We start from the raw sequence: 13161 nt of genomic DNA on the forward strand, positions 1-13161 counted from the left end.
GAGGCATGGAAAGGCGCCGAGTCTCCAAGTGGGGAGATTGTTAGTAAGGGGGCCTGAATGGAGAACACGAGCACCAGGAGATGAAAACTGAGGTGAGTTTCAGAAAGCTTTCCCGATCCCACGGTGTAGCAACCGCTGGGTTTCCAATGAGTGCTTTCGCTGTCGGAAGATTGCGTTAAACCTGGAGAGTTGGGACCCATGGAATGGGGAGCACGCAGGATTCCTTTCAAGGGTCTGCATTTGCTTTCCCAACCTCACCAATCGTCTCAGCCCCAAGAGTGTCCAGCCTCATGTCTTCTGCCGCTGGGGCTGTAGATGTGGTCAATCCTGGTTGCATGCCAGTCCCTGAACGCATTTTGGAAGAATTTCTCTCTGTTTTGCCCTGCTTGTTTCTTCTTTATGTTGGAAATGTATCCTCAGAATGGGTCTGAGCTGATTTTCCCTGCTGGTTTTAGGCCGCTTTACACACACTTGATGCACTTACACAGAGATATCAAGACTTAGCTTTTAAGATGCTTACTAGTCGGATAGATACTTGTGCGATGAACAGGGTCTGGTGAGTCCAGTTGATTGAGCAAGGAGTAGGTCGTGTCCATTCCATATTCGGTTTTCGGAAGGGTATCTGTGCTCATTTCAAACTCGAGTTTTATGCGTCACCCCACCTCACCTTTCCCCTGAAGCAGGCATAAGTGTGTTTTCTAAAAGCGTGACTCTGTTCTGTTTGGGGATTCAGTGCATGGGGAGCGATTTTTACATTCCCTCGATAAGTGATATCATAAGTTTCTTTTTTTGTGGGACTTATTTCACTGAGGATGATCGTACCTAAATCCACTCAGGATGCTGCTACCAGCCTCATGACGTGGATTTCATGGCTGAGTGACACTCCATTGGACCTACGTAGCACCACTTGTCCACTTGTCCACTTGTCTTTGTCCACTTGTCCACTCGTCTTTGTCCACTTGGCTCTTTCCTGGGATATGAAACGTGTACCGGAGTGGAGGTTCTTGTCAAGACAGCAGCCCTCAACTTTGGGGTCCCTGTGTCTGGTTGATTTTTTCATTTTCCCAAGGTCAACGCCCATGTGTGGAAGTGCCCTATGCTCTGTGGTTCTGTGTTTTCCATGGTTTGGGAAAGAGGATACACTTGTGAAGATTGGCTGCTGGCCATTGACATCCCGCCCATCAGCTTAACAAGGCTCCCTTGACTCCGTGGGCTGTCCTGCCTTTTTGGTTTTTAGACTTTTTTCGCCTGGCCCTTTTGCCCCGGGGGTGGGGGAGAGATTTCTTTGTAGTGCTGATTTGCTCTCCCAGGTTGCTTGGTTGGCCAAAAAGGGCGTATGCGTTTTTTCCTGAATATATTCAGGAAAAAACGCATACGCCCTTTTTGGCCAACCGCATCATTGTCCACGTTCTGGCGCTTTTCATGTGCTATCGGGGCCATTCCGATGTACCCGTTGACATCCGTTTCCTGCAGTTCTGCCTTGCGTTCAGCGCCTCTTCGTAGCCTGACCTCAATATATTTTGGGGCGATAGTTATCGTTTAGAACTCTGCAGGTTTGGGAAGTGCAGTGCCCCTGAGCTCCATTTCCCAAGTCGCTTTTTTGTGAGTGGGACGCAACACGGCTGGATGGCTTCACGCCCTATTGTCGATCCGGGGTGGCAGGCTGAACCGCTGGTGAATTCTTCTTCGTGATGGGAAATGAGAGTGACATGTGCCCGACCAAACACCTCCAGCGAGTCTCTCATTGGTTCCCCCTCTTGCAGTTCATCCTGCGGACAAATTGCAGACAGTACGAAAGAGGCATGGAAAGGCGCCGAGTCTCCAAGTGGGGAGATTGTTAGTAAGGGGGCCTGAATGGAGAACACGAGCACCAGGAGATGAAAACTGAGGTGAGTTTCAGAAAGCTTTCCCGATCCCACGGTGTAGCAACCGCTGGGTTTCCAATGAGTGCTTTCGCTGTCGGAAGATTGCGTTAAACCTGGAGAGTTGGGACCCATGGAATGGGGAGCACGCAGGATTCCTTTCAAGGGTCTGCATTTGCTTTCCCAACCTCACCAATCGTCTCAGCCCCAAGAGTGTCCAGCCTCATGTCTTCTGCCGCTGGGGCTGTAGATGTGGTCAATCCTGGTTGCATGCCAGTCCCTGAACGCATTTTGGAAGAATTTCTCTCTGTTTTGCCCTGCTTGTTTCTTCTTTATGTTGGAAATGTATCCTCAGAATGGGTCTGAGCTGATTTTCCCTGCTGGTTTTAGGCCGCTTTACACACACTTGATGCACTTACACAGAGATATCAAGACTTAGCTTTTAAGATGCTTACTAGTCGGATAGATACTTGTGCGATGAACAGGGTCTGGTGAGTCCAGTTGATTGAGCAAGGAGTAGGTCGTGTCCATTCCATATTCGGTTTTCGGAAGGGTATCTGTGCTCATTTCAAACTCGAGTTTTATGCGTCACCCCACCTCACCTTTCCCCTGAAGCAGGCATAAGTGTGTTTTCTAAAAGCGTGACTCTGTTCTGTTTGGGGATTCAGTGCATGGGGAGCGATTTTTACATTCCCTCGATAAGTGATATCATAAGTTTCTTTTTTTGTGGGACTTATTTCACTGAGGATGATCGTACCTAAATCCACTCAGGATGCTGCTACCAGCCTCATGACGTGGATTTCATGGCTGAGTGACACTCCATTGGACCTACGTAGCACCACTTGTCCACTTGTCCACTTGTCTTTGTCCACTTGTCCACTCGTCTTTGTCCACTTGGCTCTTTCCTGGGATATGAAACGTGTACCGGAGTGGAGGTTCTTGTCAAGACAGCAGCCCTCAACTTTGGGGTCCCTGTGTCTGGTTGATTTTTTCATTTTCCCAAGGTCAACGCCCATGTGTGGAAGTGCCCTATGCTCTGTGGTTCTGTGTTTTCCATGGTTTGGGAAAGAGGATACACTTGTGAAGATTGGCTGCTGGCCATTGACATCCCGCCCATCAGCTTAACAAGGCTCCCTTGACTCCGTGGGCTGTCCTGCCTTTTTGGTTTTTAGACTTTTTTCGCCTGGCCCTTTTGCCCCGGGGGTGGGGGAGAGATTTCTTTGTAGTGCTGATTTGCTCTCCCAGGTTGCTTGGTTGGCCAAAAAGGGCGTATGCGTTTTTTCCTGAATATATTCAGGAAAAAACGCATACGCCCTTTTTGGCCAACCGCATCATTGTCCACGTTCTGGCGCTTTTCATGTGCTATCGGGGCCATTCCGATGTACCCGTTGACATCCGTTTCCTGCAGTTCTGCCTTGCGTTCAGCGCCTCTTCGTAGCCTGACCTCAATATATTTTGGGGCGATAGTTATCGTTTAGAACTCTGCAGGTTTGGGAAGTGCAGTGCCCCTGAGCTCCATTTCCCAAGTCGCTTTTTTGTGAGTGGGACGCAACACGGCTGGATGGCTTCACGCCCTATTGTCGATCCGGGGTGGCAGGCTGAACCGCTGGTGAATTCTCCTTCGTGATGGGAAATGAGAGTGATATGTGCCCGACCAAACACCTCCAGCGAGTCTCTCATTGGTTCCCCCTCTTGCAGTTCATCCTGCGGACAAATTGCAGACGGTACGAAAGAGGCATGGAAAGGCGCCGAGTCTCCAAGTGGGGAGATTGTTAGTAAGGGGGCCTGAATGGAGAACACGAGCACCCGGAGATGAAAACTGAGGTGAGTTTCAGAAAGCTTTCCCGATCCCACGGTGTAGCATCCGCTGGGTTTCCAATGAGTGCTTTCGCTGTCGGAAGATTGCGTTGAACCTGGAGAGTTGGGACCCATGGAATGGGGAGCACGCAGGATTCCTTTCAAGGGTCTGCATTTGCTTTCCCAACCTCACCAATCGTCTCAGCCCCAAGAGTGTCCAGCCTTATGTCTTCTGCCGCTGGGGCTGTAGATGTGGTCAATCCTGGTTGCATGCCAGTCCCTGAACGCATTTTGGAAGAATTTCTCTCTGTTTTGCCCTGCTTGTTTCTTCTTTATGTTGGAAATGTATCCTCAGAATGGGTCTGAGCTGATTTTCCCTGCTGGTTTTAGGCCGCTTTACACACACTTGATGCACTTACACAGAGATATCAAGACTTAGCTTTTAAGATGCTTACTAGTCGGATAGATACTTGTGCGATGAACAGGGTCTGGTGAGTCCAGTTGATTGAGCAAGGAGTAGGTCGTGTCCATTCCATATTCGGTTTTCGGAAGGGTATCTGTGCTCATTTCAAACTCGAGTTTTATGCGTCACCCCACCTCACCTTTCCCCTGAAGCAGGCATAAGTGTGTTTTCTAAAAGCGTGACTCTGTTCTGTTTGGGGATTCAGTGCATGGGGAGCGATTTTTACATTCCCTCGATAAGTGATATCATAAGTTTCTTTTTTTGTGGGACTTATTTCACTGAGGATGATCGTACCTAAATCCACTCAGGATGCTGCTACCAGCCTCATGACGTGGATTTCATGGCTGAGTGACACTCCATTGGACCTACGTAGCACCACTTGTCCACTTGTCCACTTGTCTTTGTCCACTTGTCCACTTGGCTCTTTCCTGGGATATGAAACGTGTACCGGAGTGGAGGTTCTTGTCAAGACAGCAGCCCTCAACTTTGGGGTCCCTGTGTCTGGTTGATTTTTTCATTTTCCCAAGGTCAACGCCCATGTGTGGAAGTGCCCTATGCTCTGTGGTTCTGTGTTTTACATGGTTTGGGAAAGAGGATACACTTGTGAAGATTGGCTGTTGGCCATTGACATCCCGCCCATCAGCTTAACAAGGCTCCCTTGACTCCGTGGGCTGTCCTGCCTTTCTGGTTTTTAGACTTTTTTCGCCTGGCCCTTTTGCCCCCGGGGGGGGGGGGGCGAGAGATTTCTTTGTAGTGCTGATTTGCTCTCCCAGGTTGCTTGGTTGGCCAAAAAGGGCGTATGCGTTTTTTCCTGAATATATTCAGGAAAAAACGCATACGCCCTTTTTGGCCAACCGCATCATTGTCCACGTTCTGGCGCTTTTCATGTGCTATCGGGGCCATTCCGATGTACCCGTTGACATCCGTTTCCTGCAGTTCTGCCTTGCGTTCAGCGCCTCTTCGTAGCCTGACCTCAATATATTTTGGGGCGATAGTTATCGTTTAGAACTCTGCAGGTTTGGGAAGTGCAGTGCCCCTGAGCTCCATTTCCCAAGTCGCTTTTTTGTGAGTGGGACGCAACACGGCTGGATGGCTTCACGCCCTATTGTCGATCCGGGGTGGCAGGCTGAACCGCTGGTGAATTCTTCTTCGTGATGGGAAATGAGAGTGACATGTGCCCGACCAAACACCTCCAGCGAGTCTCTCATTGGTTCCCCCTCTTGCAGTTCATCCTGCGGACAAATTGCAGACAGTACGAAAGAGGCATGGAAAGGCGCCGAGTCTCCAAGTGGGGAGATTGTTAGTAAGGGGGCCTGAATGGAGAACACGAGCACCAGGAGATGAAAACTGAGGTGAGTTTCAGAAAGCTTTCCCGATCCCACGGTGTAGCAACCGCTGGGTTTCCAATGAGTGCTTTCGCTGTCGGAAGATTGCGTTAAACCTGGAGAGTTGGGACCCATGGAATGGGGAGCACGCAGGATTCCTTTCAAGGGTCTGCATTTGCTTTCCCAACCTCACCAATCGTCTCAGCCCCAAGAGTGTCCAGCCTTATGTCTTCTGCCGCTGGGGCTGTAGATGTGGTCAATCCTGGTTGCATGCCAGTCCCTGAACGCATTTTGGAAGAATTTCTCTCTGTTTTGCCCTGCTTGTTTCTTCTTTATGTTGGAAATGTATCCTCAGAATGGGTCTGAGCTGATTTTCCCTGCTGGTTTTAGGCCGCTTTACACACACTTGATGCACTTACACAGAGATATCAAGACTTAGCTTTTAAGATGCTTACTAGTCGGATAGATACTTGTGCGATGAACAGGGTCTGGTGAGTCCAGTTGATTGAGCAAGGAGTAGGTCGTGTCCATTCCATATTCGGTTTTCGGAAGGGTATCTGTGCTCATTTCAAACTCGAGTTTTATGCGTCACCCCACCTCACCTTTCCCCTGAAGCAGGCATAAGTGTGTTTTCTAAAAGCGTGACTCTGTTCTGTTTGGGGATTCAGTGCATGGGGAGCGATTTTTACATTCCCTCGATAAGTGATATCATAAGTTTCTTTTTTTGTGGGACTTATTTCACTGAGGATGATCGTACCTAAATCCACTCAGGATGCTGCTACCAGCCTCATGACGTGGATTTCATGGCTGAGTGACACTCCATTGGACCTACGTAGCACCACTTGTCCACTTGTCCACTTGTCTTTGTCCACTTGTCCACTCGTCTTTGTCCACTTGGCTCTTTCCTGGGATATGAAACGTGTACCGGAGTGGAGGTTCTTGTCAAGACAGCAGCCCTCAACTTTGGGGTCCCTGTGTCTGGTTGATTTTTTCATTTTCCCAAGGTCAACGCCCATGTGTGGAAGTGCCCTATGCTCTGTGGTTCTGTGTTTTCCATGGTTTGGGAAAGAGGATACACTTGTGAAGATTGGCTGCTGGCCATTGACATCCCGCCCATCAGCTTAACAAGGCTCCCTTGACTCCGTGGGCTGTCCTGCCTTTTTGGTTTTTAGACTTTTTTCGCCTGGCCCTTTTGCCCCGGGGTTGGGCGAGAGATTTCTTTGTAGTGCTGATTTGCTCTCCCAGGTTGCTTGGTTGGCCAAAAAGGGCGTATGCGTTTTTTCCTGAATATATTCAGGAAAAAACGCATACGCCCTTTTTGGCCAACCGCATCATTGTCCACGTTCTGGCGCTTTTCATGTGCTATCGGGGCCATTCCGATGTACCCGTTGACATCCGTTTCCTGCAGTTCTGCCTTGCGTTCAGCGCCTCTTCGTAGCCTGACCTCAATATATTTTGGGGCGATAGTTATCGTTTAGAACTCTGCAGGTTTGGGAAGTGCAGTGCCCCTGAGCTCCATTTCCCAAGTCGCTTTTTTGTGAGTGGGACGCAACACGGCTGGATGGCTTCACGCCCTATTGTCGATCCGGGGTGGCAGGCTGAACCGCTGGTGAATTCTCCTTCGTGATGGGAAATGAGAGTGATATGTGCCCGACCAAACACCTCCAGCGAGTCTCTCATTGGTTCCCCCTCTTGCAGTTCATCCTGCGGACAAATTGCAGACGGTACGAAAGAGGCATGGAAAGGCGCCGAGTCTCCAAGTGGGGAGATTGTTAGTAAGGGGGCCTGAATGGAGAACACGAGCACCCGGAGATGAAAACTGAGGTGAGTTTCAGAAAGCTTTCCCGATCCCACGGTGTAGCATCCGCTGGGTTTCCAATGAGTGCTTTCGCTGTCGGAAGATTGCGTTGAACCTGGAGAGTTGGGACCCATGGAATGGGGAGCACGCAGGATTCCTTTCAAGGGTCTGCATTTGCTTTCCCAACCTCACCAATCGTCTCAGCCCCAAGAGTGTCCAGCCTTATGTCTTCTGCCGCTGGGGCTGTAGATGTGGTCAATCCTGGTTGCATGCCAGTCCCTGAACGCATTTTGGAAGAATTTCTCTCTGTTTTGCCCTGCTTGTTTCTTCTTTATGTTGGAAATGTATCCTCAGAATGGGTCTGAGCTGATTTTCCCTGCTGGTTTTAGGCCGCTTTACACACACTTGATGCACTTACACAGAGATATCAAGACTTAGCTTTTAAGATGCTTACTAGTCGGATAGATACTTGTGCGATGAACAGGGTCTGGTGAGTCCAGTTGATTGAGCAAGGAGTAGGTCGTGTCCATTCCATATTCGGTTTTCGGAAGGGTATCTGTGCTCATTTCAAACTCGAGTTTTATGCGTCACCCCACCTCACCTTTCCCCTGAAGCAGGCATAAGTGTGTTTTCTAAAAGCGTGACTCTGTTCTGTTTGGGGATTCAGTGCATGGGGAGCGATTTTTACATTCCCTCGATAAGTGATATCATAAGTTTCTTTTTTTGTGGGACTTATTTCACTGAGGATGATCGTACCTAAATCCACTCAGGATGCTGCTACCAGCCTCATGACGTGGATTTCATGGCTGAGTGACACTCCATTGGACCTACGTAGCACCACTTGTCCACTTGTCCACTTGTCTTTGTCCACTTGTCCACTCGTCTTTGTCCACTTGGCTCTTTCCTGGGATATGAAACGTGTACCGGAGTGGAGGTTCTTGTCAAGACAGCAGCCCTCAACTTTGGGGTCCCTGTGTCTGGTTGATTTTTTCATTTTCCCAAGGTCAACGCCCATGTGTGGAAGTGCCCTATGCTCTGTGGTTCTGTGTTTTCCATGGTTTGGGAAAGAGGATACACTTGTGAAGATTGGCTGCTGGCCATTGACATCCCGCCCATCAGCTTAACAAGGCTCCCTTGACTCCGTGGGCTGTCCTGCCTTTTTGGTTTTTAGACTTTTTTCGCCTGGCCCTTTTGCCCCGGGGGTGGGCGAGAGATTTCTTTGTAGTGCTGATTTGCTCTCCCAGGTTGCTTGGTTGGCCAAAAAGGGCGTATGCGTTTTTTCCTGAATATATTCAGGAAAAAACGCATACGCCCTTTTTGGCCAACCGCATCATTGTCCACGTTCTGGCGCTTTTCATGTGCTATCGGGGCCATTCCGATGTACCCGTTGACATCCGTTTCCTGCAGTTCTGCCTTGCGTTCAGCGCCTCTTCGTAGCCTGACCTCAATATATTTTGGGGCGATAGTTATCGTTTAGAACTCTGCAGGTTTGGGAAGTGCAGTGCCCCTGAGCTCCATTTCCCAAGTCGCTTTTTTGTGAGTGGGACGCAACACGGCTGGATGGCTTCACGCCCTATTGTCGATCCGGGGTGGCAGGCTGAACCGCTGGTGAATTCTCCTTCGTGATGGGAAATGAGAGTGATATGTGCCCGACCAAACACCTCCAGCGAGTCTCTCATTGGTTCCCCCTCTTGCAGTTCATCCTGCGGACAAATTGCAGACGGTACGAAAGAGGCATGGAAAGGCGCCGAGTCTCCAAGTGGGGAGATTGTTAGTAAGGGGGCCTGAATGGAGAACACGAGCACCCGGAGATGAAAACTGAGGTGAGTTTCAGAAAGCTTTCCCGATCCCACGGTGTAGCATCCGCTGGGTTTCCAATGAGTGCTTTCGCTGTCGGAAGATTGCGTTGAACCTGGAGAGTTGGGACCCATGGAATGGGGAGCACGCAGGATTCCTTTCAAGGGTCTGCATTTGCTTTCCCAACCTCACCAATCGTCTCAGCCCCAAGAGTGTCCAGCCTTATGTCTTCTGCCGCTGGGGCTGTAGATGTGGTCAATCCTGGTTGCATGCCAGTCCCTGAACGCATTTTGGAAGAATTTCTCTCTGTTTTGCCCTGCTTGTTTCTTCTTTATGTTGGAAATGTATCCTCAGAATGGGTCTGAGCTGATTTTCCCTGCTGGTTTTAGGCCGCTTTACACACACTTGATGCACTTACACAGAGATATCAAGACTTAGCTTTTAAGATGCTTACTAGTCGGATAGATACTTGTGCGATGAACAGGGTCTGGTGAGTCCAGTTGATTGAGCAAGGAGTAGGTCGTGTCCATTCCATATTCGGTTTTCGGAAGGGTATCTGTGCTCATTTCAAACTCGAGTTTTATGCGTCACCCCACCTCACCTTTCCCCTGAAGCAGGCATAAGTGTGTTTTCTAAAAGCGTGACTCTGTTCTGTTTGGGGATTCAGTGCATGGGGAGCGATTTTTACATTCCCTCGATAAGTGATATCATAAGTTTCTTTTTTTGTGGGACTTATTTCACTGAGGATGATCGTACCTAAATCCACTCAGGATGCTGCTACCAGCCTCATGACGTGGATTTCATGGCTGAGTGACACTCCATTGGACCTACGTAGCACCACTTGTCCACTTGTCCACTTGTCTTTGTCCACTTGTCCACTCGTCTTTGTCCACTTGGCTCTTTCCTGGGATATGAAACGTGTACCGGAGTGGAGGTTCTTGTCAAGACAGCAGCCCTCAACTTTGGGGTCCCTGTGTCTGGTTGATTTTTTCATTTTCCCAAGGTCAACGCCCATGTGTGGAAGTGCCCTATGCTCTGTGGTTCTGTGTTTTCCATGGTTTGGGAAAGAGGATACACTTGTGAAGATTGGCTGCTGGCCATTGACATCCCGCCCATCAGCTTAACAAGGCTCCCTTGACTCCGTGGGCTGTCCTGCCTTTTTGGTTTTTAGACTTTTTTCGCCTGGCCCTTTTGCCCCGGGGGTGGGCGAGAGATTTCTTTGTAGTGCTGATTTGCTCTCCCAGGTTGCTTGGTTGGCCAAAAAGGGCGTATGCGTTTTTTCCTGAATATATTCAGGAAAAAACGCATACGCCCTTTTTGGCCAACCGCATCATTGTCCACGTTCTGGCGCTTTTCATGTGCTATCGGGGCCATTCCGATGTACCCGTTGACATCCGTTTCCTGCAGTTCTGCCTTGCGTTCAGCGCCTCTTCGTAGCCTGACCTCAATATATTTTGGGGCGATAGTTATCGTTTAGAACTCTGCAGGTTTGGGAAGTGCAGTGCCCCTGAGCTCCATTTCCCAAGTCGCTTTTTTGTGAGTGGGACGCAACACGGCTGGATGGCTTCACGCCCTATTGTCGATCCGGGGTGGCAGGCTGAACCGCTGGTGAATTCTCCTTCGTGATGGGAAATGAGAGTGATATGTGCCCGACCAAACACCTCCAGCGAGTCTCTCATTGGTTCCCCCTCTTGCAGTTCATCCTGCGGACAAATTGCAGACGGTACGAAAGAGGCATGGAAAGGCGCCGAGTCTCCAAGTGGGGAGATTGTTAGTAAGGGGGCCTGAATGGAGAACACGAGCACCCGGAGATGAAAACTGAGGTGAGTTTCAGAAAGCTTTCCCGATCCCACGGTGTAGCATCCGCTGGGTTTCCAATGAGTGCTTTCGCTGTCGGAAGATTGCGTTGAACCTGGAGAGTTGGGACCCATGGAATGGGGAGCACGCAGGATTCCTTTCAAGGGTCTGCATTTGCTTTCCCAACCTCACCAATCGTCTCAGCCCCAAGAGTGTCCAGCCTTATGTCTTCTGCCGCTGGGGCTGTAGATGTGGTCAATCCTGGTTGCATGCCAGTCCCTGAACGCATTTTGGAAGAATTTCTCTCTGTTTTGCCCTGCTTGTTTCTTCTTTATGTTGGAAATGTATCCTCAGAATGGGTCTGAGCTGATTTTCCCTGCTGGTTTTAGGCCGCTTTACACACACTTGATGCACTTACACAGAGATATCAAGACTTAGCTTTTAAGATGCTTACTAGTCGGATAGATACTTGTGCGATGAACAGGGTCTGGTGAGTCCAGTTGATTGAGCAAGGAGTAGGTCGTGTCCATTCCATATTCGGTTTTCGGAAGGGTATCTGTGCTCATTTCAAACTCGAGTTTTATGCGTCACCCCACCTCACCTTTCCCCTGAAGCAGGCATAAGTGTGTTTTCTAAAAGCGTGACTCTGTTCTGTTTGGGGATTCAGTGCATGGGGAGCGATTTTTACATTCCCTCGATAAGTGATATCATAAGTTTCTTTTTTTGTGGGACTTATTTCACTGAGGATGATCGTACCTAAATCCACTCAGGATGCTGCTACCAGCCTCATGACGTGGATTTCATGGCTGAGTGACACTCCATTGGACCTACGTAGCACCACTTGTCCACTTGTCCACTTGTCTTTGTCCACTTGTCCACTTGGCTCTTTCCTGGGATATGAAACGTGTACCGGAGTGGAGGTTCTTGTCAAGACAGCAGCCCTCAACTTTGGGGTCCCTGTGTCTGGTTGATTTTTTCATTTTCCCAAGGTCAACGCCCATGTGTGGAAGTGCCCTATGCTCTGTGGTTCTGTGTTTTACATGGTTTGGGAAAGAGGATACACTTGTGAAGATTGGCTGTTGGCCATTGACATCCCGCCCATCAGCTTAACAAGGCTCCCTTGACTCCGTGGGCTGTCCTGCCTTTCTGGTTTTTAGACTTTTTTCGCCTGGCCCTTTTGCCCCGGGGGGGGGGGGGGCGAGAGATTTCTTTGTAGTGCTGATTTGCTCTCCCAGGTTGCTTGGTTGGCCAAAAAGGGCGTATGCGTTTTTTCCTGAATATATTCAGGAAAAAACGCATACGCCCTTTTTGGCCAACCGCATCATTGTCCACGTTCTGGCGCTTTTCATGTGCTATCGGGGCCATTCCGATGTACCCGTTGACATCCGTTTCCTGCAGTTCTGCCTTGCGTTCAGCGCCTCTTCGTAGCCTGACCTCAATATATTTTGGGGCGATAGTTATCGTTTAGAACTCTGCAGGTTTGGGAAGTGCAGTGCCCCTGAGCTCCATTTCCCAAGTCGCTTTTTTGTGAGTGGGACGCAACACGGCTGGATGGCTTCACGCCCTATTGTCGATCCGGGGTGGCAGGCTGAACCGCTGGTGAATTCTTCTTCGTGATGGGAAATGAGAGTGACATGTGCCCGACCAAACACCTCCAGCGAGTCTCTCATTGGTTCCCCCTCTTGCAGTTCATCCTGCGGACAAATTGCAGACAGTACGAAAGAGGCATGGAAAGGCGCCGAGTCTCCAAGTGGGGAGATTGTTAGTAAGGGGGCCTGAATGGAGAACACGAGCACCAGGAGATGAAAACTGAGGTGAGTTTCAGAAAGCTTTCCCGATCCCACGGTGTAGCAACCGCTGGGTTTCCAATGAGTGCTTTCGCTGTCGGAAGATTGCGTTAAACCTGGAGAGTTGGGACCCATGGAATGGGGAGCACGCAGGATTCCTTTCAAGGGTCTGCATTTGCTTTCCCAACCTCACCAATCGTCTCAGCCCCAAGAGTGTCCAGCCTTATGTCTTCTGCCGCTGGGGCTGTAGATGTGGTCAATCCTGGTTGCATGCCAGTCCCTGAACGCATTTTGGAAGAATTTCTCTCTGTTTTGCCCTGCTTGTTTCTTCTTTATGTTGGAAATGTATCCTCAGAATGGGTCTGAGCTGATTTTCCCTGCTGGTTTTAGGCCGCTTTACACACACTTGATGCACTTACACAGAGATATCAAGACTTAGCTTTTAAGATGCTTACTAGTCGGATAGATACTTGTGCGATGAACAGGGTCTGGTGAGTCCAGTTGATTGAGCAAGGAGTAGGTCGTGTCCATTCCA

The sequence above is a fragment of the Kogia breviceps genome, chromosome 4 (genome assembly GCF_026419965.1).
Source record: "Kogia breviceps isolate mKogBre1 chromosome 4, mKogBre1 haplotype 1, whole genome shotgun sequence".
NCBI lineage: Eukaryota > Metazoa > Chordata > Mammalia > Artiodactyla > Physeteridae > Kogia > Kogia breviceps.